Source organism: Pseudophryne corroboree (genome assembly GCF_028390025.1).
Source record: "Pseudophryne corroboree isolate aPseCor3 chromosome 3 unlocalized genomic scaffold, aPseCor3.hap2 SUPER_3_unloc_49, whole genome shotgun sequence".
NCBI classification, from domain to species: domain Eukaryota; kingdom Metazoa; phylum Chordata; class Amphibia; order Anura; family Myobatrachidae; genus Pseudophryne; species Pseudophryne corroboree.
In genome coordinates this window covers 610,024-633,120 of record NW_026967540.1, presented here as the reverse complement: position 1 = coordinate 633,120, position 23,097 = coordinate 610,024, and the positions used below count along the sequence as shown (strand labels likewise).

General features: G+C 48.9%; 1 protein-coding gene, 1 long non-coding RNA gene and 1 pseudogene across 2 annotated transcripts in view; 2 read left to right on the top strand and 1 right to left on the bottom strand.

Annotated features, from left to right (window-relative positions):
- LOC134984310 (uncharacterized) overlaps nt 1-23,097 on the bottom strand; it is a 280,342-nt gene that overhangs the window by 155,455 nt on the left and 101,790 nt on the right. The gene's annotated exons all lie outside the window — the stretch shown is intronic.
- LOC134984316 (uncharacterized) lies at nt 1,245-1,808 on the top strand. Its single transcript, XR_010191729.1, has 3 exons — nt 1,245-1,308; nt 1,382-1,500; nt 1,729-1,808. It is a non-coding gene; the product is annotated as an uncharacterized LOC134984316 (long non-coding RNA).
- LOC134984306 (zinc finger protein 250-like) overlaps nt 11,682-23,097 on the top strand; it is a 39,246-nt pseudogene continuing 27,830 nt past the window's right edge.

The following is a 23,097-nucleotide window of genomic DNA, read 5'->3' as shown; positions in this document are numbered from 1 at the left end:
ACAAACTCAATACAGTGTCACCAAAGGGCCTCAATGAGGCCAACCCCCTTAATATTTTTCTTTAGAATTTTATTTTGCCATAGTTGATTGGATACCTTGGAACACACTTTGTATGTTTCAGGGACATAGGGCACTGTGATACAATCAGCACATACAGGCTGGGTTTCGATTTGTGTTTTATATGTTTTATATGTTCTATGTTCTATGTTTTATTTTTTTCATTTTTGTATGTTCTTTTTATGTATATAGATTAAGAAAGTAAGGACAGTTATTTATACGTCCTTGCTTATGTTTTTTATATATATTTTTCTGTTGTTTCCCGGAGCCTTCCCAGGTCCTATACTAGTCACGAGGGTCCACCAATTTCAATGACCACACCACCCACTATTCCCTTTTATTATTTAAAATCTTTTACTACATTATACCTATGTATTACTATAAAGATATTACACTCATATCAGTATTCAATATGCCTTTGTTGATCAGATATATGTTAGTTTTAGGGTGAGTTGTGGTCATCTGATTTGGTGCCCTCCTATCTGTCCTTTTTGACATTTTTGACATTTCACATTATGGATTATTATTTACATTTGCACTCTTTTTCTTCTGTGGTGATTGACAGGCTACACATAGGTTAATCCAGGATTATACGTGAGGAGACCTCCGGTATACCTCCGAGTCCCTGTGAGCTATGAGTGAACCTGTACATTGATGATTCCACCTGGGGGAGTGTTCATTCTCTGTGAACGCCCCCCTCTAGGTTGTACACCTCCTTTAAACATTAGCCAGTGGATAAGCCTAATTACGGTTCTTTCCGCGAGTGGAACGCAGAGACTTCCGGCCAGCGCCACTTCCGCGGAATGGAACGCATGGAGTTCCGGTCGGTGGAACGCAAAAGACGCGTCTCCGGCAGTTGCCCTTCCAAATCGTTAAAATCCACTCATTTAAGTAGCCGTGCGTTAGCGATAGCCACTGCCTGTCCTGTGAACCCTGTAACGTTTTACCCAGTTGGTCTGAGTGAGTTATCTGAGAGGTGATCAGTTAATGAGAGACTGGGTTTATACTAATCTTCCTAATTGGCACTTCCTGTGGTTGATCCTTAAATAGTGCTCAGCTGAGGCTGAACTTTATGCAGCTTCCATTTGGCTCTGGACACTTGAGCAGTGAGTATGGTTCTCCTGCAGCTCCCTTCTGACACATGATTACGGTTGGTGATTATTTTTTCCTGTTGTGCCTCCTTACAGACTGAGTGTCTGACATATGCACAGAGCCCACAAGCTGCCATGAGCTATTTCTACATGTAACTAGGTATGATCTTTTCCAAAATGACGTTGTTAGTGTATTTTCTTATGGTGTAGTTACTCTGTTATTTATCTAATAGGTGACTACGCCTTGCAGCTTTCCCTACGTTATAGGCTTTTTAACTTCATTATGTGATCAGGCATGTTGCCAACTTTGAAGGCCATTCCACGCATCTGAGTGATCTGGCATGTCGTCCAGGTAATCATTTGCCTATCTAAACAGATAGTCCTAACGATGGAGGTGTCTCTTTCATCACACGTGGATTACTTCCAAGTATCTCTTTTTTACATATATAAAAAAACAGCTTTTTAATACGTTTTCTGGTTTTTGTGACAGTCTTCAGGGCCTGGGAGGCACTGGTGGTGTTGGTGTTGAATAAATCTGGGTTCTTATACATATTAATTGTAACTGTTTCTGATTGTATAGGTGATTTAAGTGCCAATCTTGATAAAGGTCCGCATAAGGACCGAAACGTCGATGAAATACGGCATCAACAGTGAACCCGAATAAAAATATACTGAATTTACAAGTGACTTCAGAGACTAATTTCTGGGCGTGAGTGCACCTTCCACCTAGGTGGTTGTTGTGGTATATATATATATATATATAATTCCAGGACGGCTGGAGTCAGAAAGTCTGACTTGCTGTTTATATTGTAGGCACCCAAAAAGCTGGGTGCTCCTGCTTCTAAGCAGACTATTGCTCGTTGGATTTGTAGTACAATTCAGCTTGCACATTCTGTGGCAGGCCTGCCACAGCCAAAATCTGTAAATGCCCATTCCACAAGGAAGGTGGGCTCATCTTGGGCGGCTGCCCGAGGGGTCTCGGCTTTACAACTTTGCCGAGCAGCTACTTGGTCAGGGGCAAACACGTTTGCTAAATTCTACAAATTTGATACCCTGGCTGAGGAGGACCTGGAGTTCTCTCATTCGGTGCTGCAGAGTCATCCGCACTCTCCCGCCCGTTTGGGAGCTTTGGTATAATCCCCATGGTCCTGACGGAGTCCCCAGCATCCACTAGGACGTTAGAGAAAATAAGATTTTACTTACCGATAAATCTATTTCTCATAGTCCGTAGTGGATGCTGGGCGCCCATCCCAAGTGCGGATTGTCTGCATTACTTGTACATAGTTATTGTTACAAAAAAAATCGGGTTATTATTGTTGTGAGCCATCTTTTTTAGAGGCTACTTCATTGTTATCATACTATTAACTGGGTTCAAATCACAAGTTGTACGGTGTGATTGGTGTGGCTGGTATGAGTCTTACCCGGGATTCAAGATCCTTCCTTATTGTGTACGCTCGTCCGGGCACAGTACCTAACTGAGGCTTGGAGGAGGGTCATAGGGGGAGGAGCCAGTACACACCATGTGATCCCAAAAGCTTGCTTTTGTGCCCTGTCTCCTGCGGAGCCGCTATTCCCCATGGTCCTGACGGAGTCCCCAGCATCCACTACGGACTATGAGAAATAGATTTATCGGTAAGTAAAATCTTATTATTATTATAATACAGGCGCAGCAGCCTGTGGTGTCCTGTCATTATTATTATTATACAGAAGGGAGCAGCCTTTGGTGTCTTTTATTATTACCATAAAGGGAGAGCAGAATGAGGTGTCCTGATGTTATTAGTATAATACGTAGTGTTCACTCTAGGATTTTTTTAGGGCAGGGTGCTGATCACGGGTAGGGCACATTTTTCATTCGGGAGGGCACATTTTTCATTCGGGAGGGCACATTTTTCGTTCGGGAGGGCACATTTTTCAGTTAGAAGGGCAAAATTAGGTACATACTATAATGCTTGGTCCTCCCATTCCCACATGGTAAAGAATGGGCAGTGGGGCGCAGCTAAAATTTTGGGGCGTTTTTCGTGGGGAAGGGGCACGGCCACATAATAGTGGCAATTCACATTACACCACACAGTAGTGCAGCTAATACACACTGCACCAGGTAGAACCTCCTATACACACTGCACCAGGTAGAACCTCCTATACACACTGCACCAGGCAGAGCACGTTATACATATTGCGCCAGATAGAGCACATTCTACACAATGCACCAGGTAGAGAGCACTGAGAAACATTGCACCAGGTAGAGAGCACCGAGAAACACTGCACCAGGTAGAGAGCACCGAGAAACATTGCACCAGGTAGAGAGCACTGAGAAACACTGCACCAGGTAGAGAGCACCGAGAAACACTGCACCAGGTAGAGAGCACCGAGAAACATTGCACCAGGTAGAGAGCACTGAGAAACACTGCACCAGGTAGAGAGCACCGAGAAACACTGCACCAGGTAGAGAGCACTCAGAAACATTGCACCAGGTAGAGAGCACTGAGAAACATTGCACCAGGTAGAGAGCACAAGACACACTGCACCAGGTAGAGAGCACTGAGAAACACTGCACCAGATAGAGAGCACTGAGAAACATTGCACCAGGTAGAGAGCACTGAGAAACATTGCACCAGGTAGAGAGCACTGAGAAACATTGCACCAGGTAGAGAGCACAAGACACACTGCACCAGGTAGAGTGCACTGAGAAACACTGCACCAGATAGAGAGCACTGAGAAACACTGCACCAGGTAGAGAGCACTGAGAAACATTGCACCAGGTAGAGAGCACTGAGAAACATTGCACCAGGTAAAGAGCACAAGACACACTGCCCCAGGTAGGGCACATTTTTGATCTCCGCTTTTTTTGTGCCAATCTTACATACTGGGGGCTGATGCTGCGGGTCCCCCCTCACACACCGCGGAGCTGGTTGAAAATGGCCACCACACTGATCCATGTACACAGATGAGGGAGGGCTGGGTTTGTCTCGGCGGGAGAGGCAAACCCTGCCCTCCTGTCTCATCAGATCATGAGCAGACCTATAGTCTGCTCACAGAGGAGGGGAGCTGCGACGGCTGACAGCTAAGGATGGGCAGGACGAGGCGGGCGGGACGCGGAGGTCTCTGTCTCTCATGCAGGGAGACACAGTGATCGCACTGAGCCAAAGAAAAAGTGGGTCCCAGGGACCCCTCAGTTTTAAAAATGTGGGTCCTACTTCAGTTTCTGGGTCCCATAGCAACGTATGCTTTTGAGCTCCCCTTATGCCTCCCCACATAGCATTAGACCACCCCACATGGTAGATAGCAGTTATGGCAGTATTGGGGGGAAAATAGAGGGTTAAGTGCAGGTAGTGCTGTAGGCAGTGTTAGGGGTAGGGAGGCATCAGTACCCAGGATTCGGTGCTTCCTGCTCCCCGTCAACTTTTAAGATCAGCTTCTCTGTGTCCTTGTTGAAGCCCTACCGCTATAACACGAGGTGTGTGCGTATGCTGGGCACTGTCTGAGTATGGGGTGTGTGCGTATGCTGGGCACTGCTTTGGTTTGGGGATTGTTTGTGTGTATGCTGAGCACTGTGTGGGTGTGGCAGTTGTGTCTATGCTGAGCACTGTGTGTGGATATGGGAGTTTATGTATGCTGGTCACTGTGTATAGGGGGATGTATCCTGGGCACTGTGGGTATGGAGTACCCATATGCTAGGCGCTTTGGGGGGGGGGAGAATGAGCAATGTGTGGGAATGGGTTGTGCGTATGATGGCCACTGTGCAGGTGTGTGGGTATAGAGGGTGCTATGAGCATTGTAAGTGTGTATAATGAGTACTGTGTGGGTATAGAGCATTATGAGAGCTGTGGGGGGTGTATAATGGGCCCTGTGTGGTATAGGGGTGTGCATATGATGGGCGCTGTGTGGTATGGGTGTGCGTATGATGGTCACTATGGGGGTGTGCATATTGGACATTGTGTGGGTTTAGAGGGTTTTATGAGTTCTGGCGGGTGTATTATAATGAGCACTGTGTGGGCATGGGGTGTGTGTATGATGGGCACTGTGGGGGTGTGAATACTGAGCACTGTGTGGGTATGGGGGTATAATGGGTGCAGTAGTGGTGGTAGCAGGGGACAGGATGGGTGCAGCAGTGGTGGTAGCAGGGGGCAGGATGGGTGCAATAATGCTAGGGGGTAGGATAGGTGCAGTAGTGGTAGCAGGGGGTAAGATAGGTGCAGCAGTGGTAGGGGGTAAGATAGGTGCAGCAGTGGTAGGAGGCAGGATGGGTGCAGCAGTGGTGGTAGCAGGGGGCAGGATGGGTGCAGTAGTGGTAGGGGGTAGGATAGGTGCAGTAGTGGTAGCAGGGGGTAAGATAGGTGCAGCAGTGGTAGCAGGGGGTAAGATAGGTGCAGCAGTGGTAGGAGGCAGGATGTGTGCAGTAGTGGTAGGGGGTAGGATAGGTGCAGTAGTGGTAGCAGGGGGTAAGATAGGTGCAGCAGTGGTAGCAGGGGGTAAGATAGGTGCAGCAGTGGTAGGAGGCAGGATGGGTGCAGTAGTGGTAGGGGGTAGGATAGGTGCAGTAGTGGTAGGGGGTAGGATAGGTGCAGTAGTGGTAGCAGGGGGTAAGATAGGTGTAGCAGTGGTAGGAGGCAGGATGGGTGCAGCAGTGGTGGTAGCAGGGGGCAGGATGGGTGCAGTAGTGGTAGGGGGTAGGATAGGTGCAGTAGTGGTAGCAGGGGGTAAGATAGGTGCAGCAGTGGTAGGAGGCAGGATGGGTGCAGTAGTGGTGGTAGCAGGGGGCAGGATGGGGGCAGTAGTGGTAGCAGAGTATAAGATAGGTGCAGTAGTGGTAGCAGGGGGCAGGATGGGTGCAGTAGTGGTAGCAGGGTATAAGATAGGTGCAGTAGTGGTAGCAGGGGGCAGGATGGGTGCAGTAGTGGTAGCAGGTGGTAAGATAGGTGCAGTAGTGGTAGCAGGGTATAAGATAGGTGCAGTAGTGGTAGCAGGGTATAAGATAGGTGCAGTAGTGGTAGCAGGGGGCAGGATGGGTGCAGTAGTGGTAGCAGGGTATAAGATAGGTGCAGTAGTGGTAGCAGGGGGCAGGATGGGTGCAGTAGTGGTAGCAGGGTATAAGATAGGTGCAGTAGTGGTAGCAGGGGGCAGGATGGGTGCAGTAGTGGTAGCAGGGTATAAGATAGGTGCAGTAGTGGTAGCAGGGGGCAGGATGGGTGCAGTAGTGGTAGCAGGGGGTAAGATAGGTGCAGCAGTGGTAGGAGGCAGGATGGGTGCAGTAGTGGTAGCAGGGGGTAAGATAGGTGCAGCAGTGGTAGGAGGCAGGATGGGTGCAGTAGTGGTGGTAGCAGGGGGCAGGATGGGGGCAGTAGTGGTAGCAGGGTATAAGATAGGTGCAGTAGTGGTAGCAGGGGGCAGGATGGGTGCAGTAGTGGTAGCAGGGGGTAAGATAGGTGCAGTAGTGGTAGCAGGGGGCAGGATGGGTGCAGTAGTGGTAGCAGGGGGTAAGATAGGTGCAGTAGTGGTAGGGGGTAGGATGGGTGCAGTAGTGGTAGCAGGGGGCAGGATGGGTGCAGTAGTGGTAGCAGGGGGTAAGATAGGTGCAGCAGTGGTAGGAGGCAGGATGGGTGCAGTAGTGGTAGCAGGGGGTAAGATAGGTGCAGCAGTGGTAGGAGGCAGGATGGGTGCAGTAGTGGTGGTAGCAGGGGGCAGGATGGGGGCAGTAGTGGTAGCAGGGTATAAGATAGGTGCAGTAGTGGTAGCAGGGGGCAGGATGGGTGCAGTAGTGGTAGCAGGGGGTAAGATAGGTGCAGCAGTGGTAGGAGGCAGGATGGGTGCAGTAGTGGTAGCAGGGGGTAAGATAGGTGCAGCAGTGGTAGGAGGCAGGATGGGTGCAGTAGTGGTGGTAGCAGGGGGCAGGATGGGGGCAGTAGTGGTAGCAGGGTATAAGATAGGTGCAGTAGTGGTAGCAGGGGGTAAGATAGGTGCAGTAGTGGTAGGGGGTAGGATAGGTGCAGTAGTGGTAGGGGGTAGGATAGGTGCAGTAGTGGTAGCAGGGGGCAGGATGGGTGCAGTAGTGGTAGCAGGGGGTAAGATAGGTGCAGTAGTGGTAGGGGGTAGGATAGGTGCAGTAGTGGTAGCAGGGGGCAGGATGGGTGCAGTAGTGGTAGCAGGGGGTAAGATAGGTGCAGCAGTGGTAGGAGGCAGGATGGGTGCAGTAGTGGTGGTAGCAGGGGGCAGGATGGGTGCACTAGTAGTTGGGACGCTGGGGGAATAAGATGCTGCGTAACAGGAAGCGCCCTCACAGGTATAATGTGCAGGTATTGGCCATGTTATTAAATAAATATAGGAAAGGCCCGCCCGCACGTTTGTGAAACTAAAGATTTATCACCATTCCCCCAGGTCGCAGCGTTCTGACCTCTTGGTACTTTGCGGTCGTGGTGCCCGACCGCACTGCCATGTTCCGCTCGGCCCCAGCTCATGTTCTCTGCAGCAGACCCACCGGGCTGCCCGTGGTGAAGGCGCTCCTCTCCTTCTCCTCGGCTCCCTCCTGCATCTTCCATTCTCCTGTCATCGTGATGTCCGCGCCCGGTTGCCACCAGCACATTCAATGGGTTGGAGATCAGCGCAGGGAGGAGGGACCGACGTCTCAGGTGGAGCTTGGATTGGGAGACGCTGCCGGCAGCAATTGGATGTTGAGAAGCTGCCGGCGGCTATTGGCTGGTGAGGCAGGGCTTGAGGATTTCTATTGGCTGTGAGGCGGCGGTCAGCAAAAAACAGCGCGTCCTGCCGGACCCGCTCACTTTTAAAATCCGAGTCCCTCTTTGCGATCACTGCAGTGTGCTTAATGTGTCCGGCGGGCAGCAAAGTGCGGGGCGGGAGGGCGCACACAAACGGGCAGGGCGGCATTCAGGTGTCTAAAAAAGGGGCAGGGCGCAGCGCCCTGTGAAAGACACCTAGAGTGAACACTAATACGGGGGGAGCAGGTTTTTGTGTATGGTTATTATTATACAGGGACAGCAGCTTGTGGTGTCCTGGTATTATTTTATTATTATTATTATTATTATTATAATACATTGGGAGTGGTGGTGATGTCACAGTAATTTCACTTATATCTATAGTAGTAATACAGGGACATGACTGGGGAAGTGAGGGGGATCTGGGAGTGTCACATTTACATCACTTATAACTATAGTGATAATACAGGGACATGACTGGGGAGGTGAGGGGATCTGGGAGCTTCACAGAGGCATCACTTATATCTACAGTAATAATACAAGGACATGAATGGGGAGGTGAGGGGATCTGGTAGAGTCACAGTGACATCACTTATATCTATAGTAATAATACAGGGACATGACTAGGGGGGTGAGGAGGATCTGGGAGCGTCACATTTACATCACTCATAACTATAGTGATAATACAGGGACATGACTTGGGAGGTGAGGGGATCTGGGAGCTTCACAGTGACATCACTTATATATATAGTAATAATACAGGGACATGACTGGGGAGGTAATGGGATCTGGGAATGTCACAGTGACATCACTTATATCTATAGTAATAATACAGGGACATGACTGGGGAGGTGAGGGGATCTGGGAATGTCACAGTGACATCACTTATATCTACATTAATAATACAGGGACATGACTGTGGAGATGAAGGGGTCTGGGAGTGTCATAGTGACATCACTTATATCTATAGTAATAATACAGGGACATGATGGGGGGTGAGGGGAATCTGGGAGCGTCACATTTACATCACTTATAACTATAGTGATAATACAGGGACATGACTGGGGAGGTGAGGGGATCTGGGAGCTTCATAGTGACATCACTTATATCTATAGTAATAATACAGGGGCATGTATGGGGAGGTGAGGGGATCTGGGAGCATCACTGTGACACCACTTATATCTATGGTAATAATACAGGGACATGAGTGGGGAGGTGAGGGGGATCTGGGAGCGTCACATTTAATTCACGTATAACTATAGTGATAATACAGGGACATGACTGGGGAGGTGAGGGGATCTGGGAGCTTCACAGTGACATCACTTATATATATAGTAATAATACAGGGACATGACTGTGGAGGTGAGGGGATCTGGGAGCATCACTGTGTCACCACTTATATCTATAGTAATAATAAAGGGACATAAGTGGGGAGGTGAGGGGATCTGGGAATGTCACTGTGACATCACTTATATCTATAGTAATAATACATGGACATGACTGAGAAGGTGAGGAGAACTGGGAGCGTCACAGTGACATCACTTATATCTATAGTAATAATACAGAGACATGACTGGGGAGGTGAGGCAATCTGGGAATGTCACAGTGACATCACTTAAATCTATAGTAATAATACAGGGACATGACTGCTGAGGTGAGGGGATCTGGGAGCCTCACAGTGACATCACTTATATCTATAGTAATAATACAGGGACATGACTGGGTGATATAGAGGGGGATCTGGGAATGTCACAGTAACACCACTCATTTCAATAGTAATAATACAGGGACAAGACTGGGGAGGTGAGGAGATCTGGGAATATTTAAAGTGATATTGATGTCTCTCCCATTTAGCAGTATTACACCATACTAAAGAAGACATCCGGTGAGCGTGAGACCCCCAGCATCCATCCTCATGTTGCAGGTGGACTAAGCAGGACCTAGAGCCCCATCACGGTGCCTCCACCTCACTCACTGACTTACTGATACATAAGAGACACAATGACCAGAAGATCCTGGAACTCACAAAAAAGATAATTCAGCTGCTGACTGGAGAGGTGACTGCTGGGAATGGGACATTATACAGTAACACCGGGGGATGTGTCTGGGTGATGACTGGAGAGGTGACTGCTGGGAATGGGACATTATACAGTAACACCAGGGGAAGTGTCTGGGTGATGACTGGAGAGGTGACTGCTGGGAATGGGACATTATACAGTAACACCGGGGGATGTGTCTGGGTGAAGACTGGAGAGGTGACTGCTGGGAATAGGGCATTATACAGTAACACAAAGGGATGTGTCTCGGTGGTGACTGGAGAGGTGACTACTGGGAATGGGGCATTATACAGTAACACCAGGGGATGTGTCTGGGTGATGACTGGAGAGGTGACTGCTGGGAAGGGGACATTATACAGTAACACCAGGGAAAGTGTCTGGGTGATGACTGGAGAGGTGACTGCCTGGAATGGGACATTATACAGTAACACCAGGGGACGTGTCTGGGTGATGACTGGAGAGGTGACTGCTGGGAAGGGGACATTATACAGTAACACCAGGGGATGTGTCTGGGTGATGACTGGAGAGGTGACTGCTGGGAATGGAGCATTGTACAGTAACACCAGGGGGAGTGTCAGGGTGATGACTGGAGAGATGACTGCTGGGAATGGGACATTATACAGTAACACCGGGGGATGTGTCTGGGTGATGACTGGAGAGGTGACTGCTGGGAATGGGACATTATACAGTAACACAAAGGGACGTGTATCGGTGATGACTGGAGAAGTGACTGCTGGGAATGGGGCATTATAAAATAACACCAGGGGATGTGTCTGGGTGATGACTGGAGAGGTGACTGCTGGGAATGGGACATTATACAGTAACACTGGGGGATGTGTCTACGTGATGACTGGAGAGGTGACTGCTGGGAATGGAACATTATACAGTAACACAAAGGGATGTGTCTCGGTGGTGACTGGAGAGGTGACTGCTCGGAATGGGGCATTATACAGTAACACCAGGGGATGTGTCTGGGTGATGACTGGAGAGGTGACTGCTGGGAATGGAACATTATACAGTAACACCAGGGGATGTGTCTGGGTGATGACTGGAGAGGTGACTGCTGGGAATGGGACATTATACAGTAACACCAGGGGAAGTGTCTGGGTGATGACTGGAGAGCTGACTGCTGGGAATGGGACATTATACAGTAACACCAGGGGACGTGTTTGGGTGATGACTGGAGAGGTGACTGCTGGGAATGGGACATTATACAGTAACACCAGGGGACGTGTCTGGGTGATGACTGGAGAAGTGACTGCTGGGAATGGGGCATTATACAGTAACACAAGGGGATGTGTCTGGGTGATGACTGCCGGGAATGGGGCATTATACAGTAACACCGGGGGATGTGTCTGGGTGATGACTGAAGAGGTGACTGTCGGGAATGGGACATTATACAGTAACACCAGGGGACGTGTTCTATAAGGTGTCAGGATGTCACTGTCTATGTATCCATGCAGGAGTGGGAGTATATAGAGGAACACAGGGGTCTGTACAAGGACGTGATGATGGAGAATCACCGGCCCCTCACATCACTGGGTAAGAGGAGACTGTCATGTATTGTACAGGGGAGAGCAGGTATGGGGGGCCCCTATATACACACATCATCTGATAATCACATATATACACTGTACTCAGTCACTGTGTGTCTCCTACAGATGGGCCCAGTAACAGAGATACCCCAGAGAGATGTCACAGGATCCCACAGGAGGATCATGTAGGTGGGATTTAGGGTCTCCCCAATATACCAAAGTGACTGTCACTATATGATCTGTAGAGGAGCTGTGTGTCTTATACACTGATATTATACTATTTCACCTCAGTTTAATCTGACTATGCAAATGTCATTCTAGTGGGGTTTTTTTTTTTTTTAGGTAGAACATCTGATATTAAAACAGAAGATATAGAGGGAGAAGAAGAGACGTATGTGACTGATATAAAGGCAGAAGATATAGAGGGAGAAGAAGAGACGTATGTGACTGATATAAAGGCAGAAGATATAGAGGGAGAAGAAGAGACGTATGTGACTGATATAAAGGCAGAAGATACAGAGGGAGAAGAAGAGACGTATGTGACTGATATAAAGGCAGAAGATATAGTGGGAGAAGAAGAGACGTATGTGACTGATATAAAGGCAGAAGATATGGTGGAAGAAGAAGAGACGTATGTGACTGATATAAAGGCAGAAGATATAGAGGGAGAAGAAGAGACGTATGTGACTGATATAAAGGCAGAAGATATAGAGGGAGAAGAAGAGACGTATGTGACTGATATAAAGGCAGAAGATATAGTGGGAGAAGAAGAGACGTATGTGACTGATATAAAGGCAGAAGATGTAAAGGGAGAAGAAGAGACGTATGTGACTGATATGAAGGCAGAAGATATAGAGGGAGAAGAAGAGACGTATGTGACTGATATAAAGGCAGAAGATATAGAGGGAGAAGAAGAGACGTATGTGACTGATATAAAGGCAGAAGATATAGAGGGAGAAGAGACGTATGTGAGGGGAGATCAGCAGTGTAAGGAGGAGGAGATCCCTACAGATATCAGCACAGGTGAGTAATAAACACTTATTACAGAAGTCACATATTCTCCTTTCTCAGGCTTTTTCAACCAGTGTGCCGTGGCACACTAGTGTGCCGCGACCAGTTGCAAGGTGTGCCACGGAGCCAAAGCAGATTCCTGCACCTTCAGAGTGAACTGTTGGCCCGGGCTCTTCTTAGAAGATCAGTTGTGCTCCGGCCGTGACCTATGCCTTGAAAACACGGCGGTGTGATATCATAGGTCACGGCCACCACATCTCACCGCCCAGCCAGCCCACCCGCCTGCATACACATCTTACCGGTAGGGGCTAATATTTATTTTATTTCTCCTGTGGGGAACAACAGGATTTCAATAGGATTTATGTGGGGAGAATAAGAATTTATGGATTTATGGGGTGAACAATGTAAATAATTAATGTGGCGAGCAATAGGATTTATGTGGGGAGAAATGTGATTGATTTATGTGTGAGCAACATGATTTATGTGGGGAGCAATGTGAATGTTTTTTCTGTGTAGGCCAATGCATGTGTGGATTTTTTTTGACTGTGAGGGCCAATGTGTGTGTTTTTTTTTTTTTTTTGTGGGGAACTGATGGTGTGCCTAAGCAATTTTTAATTATTGTTCAGTGTGCCGCGAGTAAAAAAAGATTGAAAATCACTGCACTACAGCAATCTCTTATCCTACACCTTCCTATATTTATTTTCCCAGTGAGGGAGTCAGGAGCCATCAGCCCCTATTATACTCCTGCTCTCCCCCTCACGTCATGTCACTATGTGTTACCAGCCCAGAGATCTGACCAGTCTCCTCCCCACACTCTCTGGTGTATCTCATACATCAGGAGCCATCAGCCCCTATTATACTCCTGCTCTCACCCTCACATCATGTCACTGTGTGTTACCAGCCCAGAGATCTGACCAGTCTCCTCCCCACACTCTCTGGTGTATCTCATACATCAGGAGCCATCAGCCCCTATTATACTCCTGCTCTCCCCTCACATCATGTCACTGTGTGTTACCAGCCCAGACATCTGACCAGTCTCCTCCCCACACTCTCTGGTGTATCTCATACATCAGGAGCCATCAGCCCCTATTATACTCCTGCTCTCCCCTCACATCATGTCACTGTGTGTTACCAGCCCAGACATCTGACCAGTCTCCTCCCCACACTCTCTGGTGTATCTCATACATCAGGAGACATCAGCCCCTATTATACTCCTGCTCTCCCCTCACATCATGTCACTGTGTGTTACCAGCCCAGAGATCTGACCAGTCTCCTCAAACACTCTCTGGTGTATCTCATACATCAGGAGCCATCAGCCCCTATTATACTCCTGCTCTCCCCCTCACATCATGTCACTGTGTGTTACCAGCCCAGAGATCTGACCAGTCTCCTCCCACACTCTGGTGTATCTCATACATCAGGAGCCATCAGCCACTATTATACTCCTGCTCTCCCACTCACATCATGTCACTGTGTGTTACCAGCCCAGAGATCTGACCAGTCTCCTCCCCACACTATCTGGTGTATCTCATACATCAGGAGCCATCAGCCCCTATTATACTCCTGCTCTCCTCCTCACATCATGTCACTGTGTGTCTCCAGCCCAGAGATCTGACCAGTCTCCTCCCCACACTCTCTGGTGTATCTCATACATCAGGAGCCATCAGCCACTATTATACTCCTGCTCTTCACTCACATCATGTCACTGTGTGTTACCAGCCCAGAGATCTGAAGAGTCTCCTCCCCACACTCTCTGGTGTATCTCATACATCAGGAGCCATCAGCCTCTATTATACTCCTGCTCTCCCCTCACATCATGTCACTGTGTGTTACCAGCCCAGAGATCTGACCAGTCTCCTCCCCACACTCTCTGGTATATTTCATACATCAGGAGCCATCAGCCCCTATTATACTCCTGCTCTCCCCCTCACATCATGTCACTGTGTGTTACCAGCCCGGAGATTTGACCAGTCTCCTCCCCACACTCTCTGGTGTATCTCATACATCAGGAGCCATCAGCCCCTATTATACTCCTGCTTTCCCCCTCACATCTTGTCACTGTGTGTTACCAGCCCAGAGATCTGACCAGTCTCCTCCCCACACTCTCTGGTGTATCTCATACATCAGGAGCCATCAGCCCCTATTATACTCCTGCTCTCCCCCTCACATCATGTCACTGTGTGTTACCAGCCCGGAGATCTGACCAGTCTCCTCCCCACACTCTCTGGTGTATCTCATACATCAGGAGCCATCAGCCCCTATTATACTCCTGCTCTCCCCCTCACATCATGTCACTGTGTGTTACCAGCCCGGAGATCTGACCAGTCTCCTCCCCACACTCTCTGGTGTATCTCATACATCAGGAGCCATCAGCCCCTATTATACTCCTGCTCTCCCCCTCACATCATGTCACTGTGTGTTACCAGACCAGAGATCTGACCAGTCTCCTCCCCACACTCTCTGGTATATTTCATACATCAGGAGCCATCAGCCCCTATTATACTCCTGCTCTCCCCCTCACATCATGTCACTGTGTGTTACCAGCCCGGAGATCTGACCAGTCTCCTCCCCACACTCTCTGGTGTATCTCATACATCAGGAGCCATCAGCCCCTATTATACTCCTGCTTTCCCCCTCACATCTTGTCACTGTGTGTTACCAGCCCAGAGATCTGACCAGTCTCCTCCCCACACTCTCTGGTGTATCTCATACATCAGGAGCCATCAGCCCCTATTATACTCCTGCTCTCCCCCTCACATCATGTCACTGTGTGTTACCAGCCCGGAGATCTGACCAGTCTCCTCCCCACACTCTCTGGTGTATCTCATATATCAGGAGCCATCAGCCCCTATTATACTCCTGCTTTCCCCCTCACATCTTGTCACTGTGTGTTACCAGCCCAGAGATCTGACCAGTCTCCTCCCCACACTCTCTGGTGTATCTCATACATCAGGAGCCATCAGCCCCTATTATACTCCTGCTCTCCTCCTCACATCATGTCACTGTGTGTCTCCAGCCCAGAGATCTGACCAGTCTCCTCCCCACACTCTCTGGTGTATCTCATACATCAGGAGCCATCAGCCACTATTATTCTCCTGCTCTTCACTCACAACATGTCACTGTGTGTTACCAGCCCAGAGATCTGAAGAGTCTCCTCCCCACACTCTCTGGTGTATCTCATACATCAGGAGCCATCAGCCTCTATTATACTCCTGCTCTCCCCTCACATCATGTCACTGTGTGTTACCAGCCCAGAGATCTGACCAGTCTCCTCCCCACACTCTCTGGTATATTTCATACATCAGGAGCCATCAGCCCCTATTATACTCCTGCTCTCCCCCTCACATCATGTCACTGTGTGTTACCAGCCCGGAGATTTGACCAGTCTTCTCCCCACACTCTCTGGTGTATCTCATACATCAGGAGCCATCAGCCCCTATTATACTCCTGCTTTCCCCCTCACATCTTGTCACTGTGTGTTACCAGCCCAGAGATCTGACCAGTCTCCTCCCCACACTCTCTGGTGTATCTCATACATCAGGAGCCATCAGCCCCTATTATACTCCTGCTCTCCCCCTCACATCATGTCACTGTGTGTTACCAGCCCGGAGATCTGACCAGTCTCCTCCCCACACTCTCTGGTGTATCTCATACATCAGGAGCCATCAGCCCCTATTATACTCCTGCTCTCCCCCTCACATCATATCACTGTGTGTTACCAGACCAGAGATCTGACCAGTCTCCTCCCCACACTCTCTGGTATATTTCATACATCAGGAGCCATCAGCCCCTATTATACTCCTGCTCTCCCCCTCACATCATGTCACTGTGTGTTACCAGCCCGGAGATCTGACCAGTCTCCTCCCCACACTCTCTGGTGTATCTCATACATCAGGAGCCATCAGCCCCTATTATACTCCTGCTCTCCCCCTCACATCATGTCACTGTGTGTTACCAGCCCGGAGATCTGACCAGTCTCCTCCCCACACTCTCTGGTGTATCTCATACATCAGGAGCCATCAGCCCCTATTATACTCCTGCTCCCCATCTCACATCATGTCACTCAGTGTTACCAGCCCAGAGATCTGACCAGTCTCCTCCCCACACTCTCTGGTGTTTCTCATACATCAGGAGCCATCAGCCCCTATTATACTCCTGCTTTCCCCCTCACATCTTGTCACTGTGTGTTACCAGCCCAGAGATCTGACCAGTCTCCTCCCCACACTCTCTGGTGTATCTCATACATCAGGAGCCATCAGCCTCTATTTTTCTAACATCCATAAGGGATATTGGGAACTTAGTCCGATGGGGTATAGATGGGGTCCAAAGGACCTGTGCCCTTTACATTTGTTCCACTGGGTGTGCTGGCTCCTCCCCTCTATGCCCCCTCCTGCAGCCAGTTCAGAAAAATGTGCCCTCAGGAGAGGATGCCACTCTGGAGCTCCCGAGGATTTTGTCTTCCGTTTATTTGCGGTATACTGTTTGGGTAACAGTATACCTGCACCGTGTGAGTTAGGGGTGGATGGTTACTGGTCTCTTCAGGCATCAGAGCCGCTTCCCCGCTGCAGGGGGAACCGCTATAGCCCCTCTGTGTACACTGGCAGTGGTGGTGTGAACAGACATTTATGTGATGATTTACACTTATTGGGAGACATTGCCAGTATAAATATCTATAGAGCTCCGACGCCATTACAGGGGGCGGAGCTTCCTTAGAGCGGGACCAGTGGCGCTTTGGCGCTTTCCTCTGCTTACAGCTGCAGCAGCAAGGAGACACAGCTCCTGCAGACACTCAGTATACACAGGAAACTGGTACAGGGGTGTAAATATGGGGGAGAGCCCTAATATTATACACACTATGTGTCCGGACAAGGACAAGAACTCCGGTGTTATACTGTGATACAGACATCCTGCAGTCTCACTGGGTCTGACAGGCTTTGGGTGTGCTGTTCCTCTCTCTGTGTCTCCTCACATGCAGTAAGAGCAGGATTGCTATTGAAATACGTGTGTGTGTGTGTGTGTGTGTGTGTGTGTGAGTGTTGTATACTGTAAACATGGTAAAACACCAATTATGCAGTGTATGTCACACCAGATTCTCTCCCTCTATGGCTGGTTCCATCTCATGTGAACAATGCAGTCAGTCCTCTCAAGTTAGTGAGGAGACTGGGGGGAGGGTCATACAATTCATAATGGCGGACATGTCATCCCAGCTCACTGCTAATAGTCAGTAGACACAACAACTGCAGTAGGCTGTAGCAGACCTAGCTGCAAGGGCAGATTAACCCCCCCCCCCCCCCCCACACACACACACACACACACACACACACACACACACACACACCTCCCTAGTTCAGGGCCACATAAATGTGGGCTGCCTGATTTAATCTCAAGGAGTTACAGGAGGACTGGGAGATATTGGATCCTATTACTGAGGATTTACCTTCCGTACAGGGTAAAAATCCCCTTGGAAGACACTGTAGTACAGCAGTCGTTTGTCATCTTCCCTGATTCTAGATGACATGCTTGAGCAAAGCTGGAAAAATCCTGATCAAAAATATCAGGTGTCATAACTGTTTTTTCATACTTTCCCATTTGCCCCTGAAGGTAGGAAACTTGGGAAGAACCCCCAGCTGTGGACATATCAGTCTCTCGCCTATCAAAAAGGTGATACTACCAGCTCCGGGCTCCTTTGCATTAAAGGACCCTGAAGATAGGAAAATAGTGACTACACTAAAGTCTATTTACACAGCGGCTGGTGTATCACAAAGACCTGTGATAGCGGGTTGCTGGATGACACATGCCATTCATACATGGGCAACCCAAATTCAAGAAGGACTTGTGGGGGATATGCTCCTGGTCACTACGGTGACCCTCATAAAACACATTCAGGACACTGCACGCGTCCTGTGTGACTCTCTCAAGGAGATAGACGCTATTAATACTAGGACTACTGCCATGGCAGTGTCGGCACGCAGAACTTTGTGGCTGCGTCAGTGGATAGCGGACGCAGATTCCAAGCGCAGTGTGGAGTATCTTCCTTTCTCAGGGGAGTAGCTATTCGGGGTTGAGTTAGATACATGGATTTCTAAAGTTACTGCAGGAAAATTCACGTTTCTCCCATCTGGGGCCGTCTACACAGTCCTTTCGGACTACCAGGTTCTGATCAAGAGCCAGAGGCACCTCCAATACGGCGAAAGACACCAGGGGTAAGACAAGAAAACCAGCCACCACAGGTTCTCAGGAACAAAGCACCAGTTTTAGCTTCCACTAAGGCCTCAGCATGATGGTGGTCACCAGGCTTACCTGCGGTTTGCCCTGCTGAACGATCACTACCAGTTCCAGGTGCTACAGCTACGAGGGTATTCACGAAGGTAATGGCAGAGATGATGTTCCAGCTCTGAGTCAAGGGGGTCAACATTGTCCCTTACCTAGACGATCTCTTGATAAAAGCGAGATCCAGGGAGCTTCTATTGCTCAATATAGACCGCACTATTCAGCTTCTGTCACAACATGGGTGGATACTCAGTTTACAGAAGTCCCACCTGGAGCCTACTTAGCGGCTCCTGTTCCTGGGAATGGTTCTAAATACTGTGGTTCAGAAGGTATTCCTCCCAGAGGACAAAGCAAGAACGCTCCAGGAGATGGTCTGAGCGGTTCTATGGCCTACTCAGATATCCATCCATCTTTGCATAAGATTGTGAGGAAAGATGATAGCCTCATACGAGGCGATCCAGTAGGGAAGGTTCCATGACAGAACATTCAATTGGACCTCCTGAGCAAGTGTTCCGGCTGACATCTTCAGATGCACTGGGTAATACATCTTATCACCTCAGGCCAGGATTTCCCTCCTGTGGTGGCTGCAGTCCTCAAACCTGCTGGAAGGTCGCAGTTTTGGGATTCAGGATTGGATCCTCCTCACGACAGTTGTGAGTATGAGAGGATGGGGAGCTGTCACCTACGGTGCTCAGTTCCAGGGCAGGTGGTCAGCCCACGAAGCCCTACTTTCAGTCGACATTCTGGAACTTCTGGCGATCTACAATGCTCTGCTTCAGGCCTTTCTGCTCAGGGATCGAGCTGTTCAAGATCAGTCGAAAAATGCCACGGCTGTGGCTTGCATAAATCGTCAAGTAGGAACAAAAAGCAGAGCCTGCATGCAAGAGGTGTCCAGGATACTCTTTGGGCAGACAGAAATGCAAGAGCAATGTCGACCATCTTCATACTGGGGATGGACAACTGGAAAGTGGACTTCCTAAGTCATCACGATCTCCACCCAGGAGAGTGGGGTCTGCATCAACAGGTGTTTCAACAGATCATTGATTTGTAGGGCTGCCCACAGACTTGGTGGCATTTCGACTCAACAAGAAGCTTCATTGCTATTGAATAAGAACCAGGGACCCTCAGGCGAGGGCAGTAGAGGCTCTAATGACACTCTGGCCTTACCGGCTGGTCTACCTGCTTCCTCCAATTCCATTGCTCCCAAGGGTGCTAAAGTGAATTAGGAATCAAAGAGTCCAGGCAATTCTGATTACTCCAGATTGCCCTTGGTGGGCGTGGTATGTGGATCTTCTGGACATATCTACCACAGACTCTTGGCCGCTTCCATTAAGAAGAGATCTTCTTCAACAAGGACCGTTCGTCTACCCGGACTTACGGCGACTTTGTTTGACGGCATGAAGGTTGAGCGAAACATCCTAGCTCACAAAGGCCTTTCCAAGAATGTTATTGAAACCATGGTTCAAGCCAGAAAGACTGTGACGTCAAAGCACTATCATCCTATCTAGAGAAGATATGTCTCTTGGTGCAAGGAACACACGTTTCCACCTGCAGAGTTTCCACCTGCAGGCTGGTGTGGATAAGGGCTTATGTCTGGGTTCCATTACGGTCCAGATTTTAGCTCCCTCACTTTTCTTCCCGAAGAAGTTGGCAGTGTTGCCAAAAGTTCAAACCTTCTTGCAAGGGGTACTTCACATACAAACTGCCTTTGTGCCGCCCATGGCACCCTGGGATTTGAATGTAGTATTGGAATTTCTACAGTCCTCCCGGTTTGAACCTTTCATGATGGTAGAAGACAAGTACCTCAAATGGAAGACGGTAATGTTACTGGCCCTGGCTTCTGATAGATGTGTCTCGGAATTGGGGGCCTTATCGTGTAAAAGTCCCTACTTGGTCTTCTACGAGGACAGAGTGGAGCACAGGACTAGACAGCAGTTCCTGCCAAAAGTTGTCTCTGCATTCCACTTGAATCAACCGATTGTAGTGCCGTCAAGTTCTGGCACGTCTGCTCCTCCGGAGGCATTGGATGCTTTGCGAGCCTTGAAGATCTATATCGAGAGGATGGCTCGGATCAGAAAGACGAATTTCCTGTTTGTGCTCTATGATGCGCAAAAAAAGGGTTGCCCTGCTTCTAAGCAGTCCATTGCTCATTGGATTAGGCTGACTATCCAACAGGCCTATGTGGCGGCAGCCTTACCTGTTCCACAGTCTCTGAAGGCCCACTCTACAAGATCGGTGGGGTCTTCCTGGGCTGCTGCCCGTGGAGTCTCGGCCTTGCAACTATGCCAAGCTGCTACCTGGTCGGGGAACACCTTTGTGAAGTTCTACAGGTTTCATACCCTGGCCAAAGAGGATACCCAGTTTGGCCATGTGGTGGTGCAGATGTCTCTGCACATTCCCGCCCATTCTGGAAGCTTTGGGACGTCCCCAATATCCCTTATGGATGTTAGAGGAAATAGGATTTTAATTCCCTACCGTTAAATCCCTTTCTCGTAGTCCATAAGAGATACTGGGCACCCGCCTCAGTGCATTGACTTTTCTGCAGGTTTTCTCTTATATAGTTACCTGTTCAGCTGTTGCTGTTTTGTTGCCAGACATTGCTGCCCATTTTATGTTATTGGTGTGCTGGTGTATGAATCTCACCACTCGTTATGTTCCTTCTCTCAAGTATGTCCATTCTCCTTCAGGCACAGTTTTACCTATACTGCCTGTAGGAGGGGGCATAGAGGGGAGGAGCCAGCACACCCAGTTGAAGAAATGTAAAGTGCACCAGATCCTTTAGACCCCATCTATACCCCATCGTACTAAGTCCCCAATATCCCTCATGGGTTACGAGAAAAGGATTTACTGGTAGGTAATCAAAATCCTATTTCTGCTGCGGGGTACACTGGGCTCCACAAGGATTAACATCGGGGTGTAGAGTAGGATCTTGATACGAGGCACCAACAGGCTCAAAGCTTTGACCTTCTTCCCAAGATGCATAGCGCCGCCTCCTATATCACCCCGCCTCCATGCACAGGGAGCTCAGTTTGTAAGTTGGTGCCCTGCAGTAAGCAGGCACGTAACTGGGGGCTGCCTCAGGCTACCTATTCTTAGCTTAAATTTGACAGAAAAGAAAATTGTTATTCTGAATCTACAAGGTCTGCAGCATGCTATGTCTAATAGATGTCTCTGCTGCAGCTCCATCACCCCCAGCGGCGCTGTGTATTCCCACACCTGGTTGCCGGGTCACTGCAGAGGAGGCTCCGGTTTTCTTCACGGTCAGTCACACACATGCCGCCGTCCTCCCGGATTGTGGGGCCGCAGTTTACCGCGATCCAGTGCGGCCATAGACACTGATTACTGGGCAGCCGCTCCACTAACCACCAGGGACATTTAAGGGACACAGGTCTGGGTCTTTTTCTCTTCTATTAACCCCACTTTTTTTGCCCTCGCACACGGTGGGGATGCCAGCAGGGGGAGCAGGTCGGACCTGAGGCCCCTCCCCCCAGCCCCAGGTCGCCATTTCTGAAAATGTTCCCGCCCTGGAGCTGCATCTCTCTCTCTCCCTCACTCCCTTGCAGCGGCCATTACAGACGGAGCTGCGCTGTTCCTGGGAATGCTGGGGCAAATCCTCCTCTGTAGAACCGCCTGATTGCCAGCGCTGCGCTTCCTACAGGACACTTAGTATTCTACCTATCACTGGGACTGTGTTAGGTAAGAAAGAGTGCATACAGTCAGGGTTGTGTGGTACAAACACCCTGTGATATACATCCAGTACCTACTGTGCATTGTTATATCTATTGTTATCACATATAGCCGTACTGAGTATTACTTTGTATTGCTAGTCCAGTGCAGTTTATGGTGTATAATTTCTGCATGGTACGTGTGTGACTATATATGTGTGTGTGCATGTAGCTGCTGTGTGGCTGCCTTATTGCAGGGTATTTCACTCAGTGTGCTACTCCTATATTGTTATATCTATTGTTATCACATATAGCCATACTGAGTATTACTTTGTATTGCTAGTCCAGTGCAGTTTATGGTGTATAATTTCTGCATGGTACGCTTGTGACTATATATGTGTGTGTGCATGAAGCTGCTGTGTGGCTGGCTTACTGCAGGGTATTTCATTCAGTGGGCTATTCCTATATTGTTATATCTATTGTTATCACATATAGCCATACTGAGTATTACTTTGTATTGCTAGTCCAGTGCAGTTTATGGTATATAATTTCTGCATGGTACGTGTGTGACTATATATATGTGTGTGTGTGCATGTAGCTGCTGCGTGGCTGCCTTATTGCAGAGTATTTCACTCAGTGGGCTATTCCTATATTGTTATATCTATTGTTATCACATATAGCCATACTGAGTATTACTTTGTATT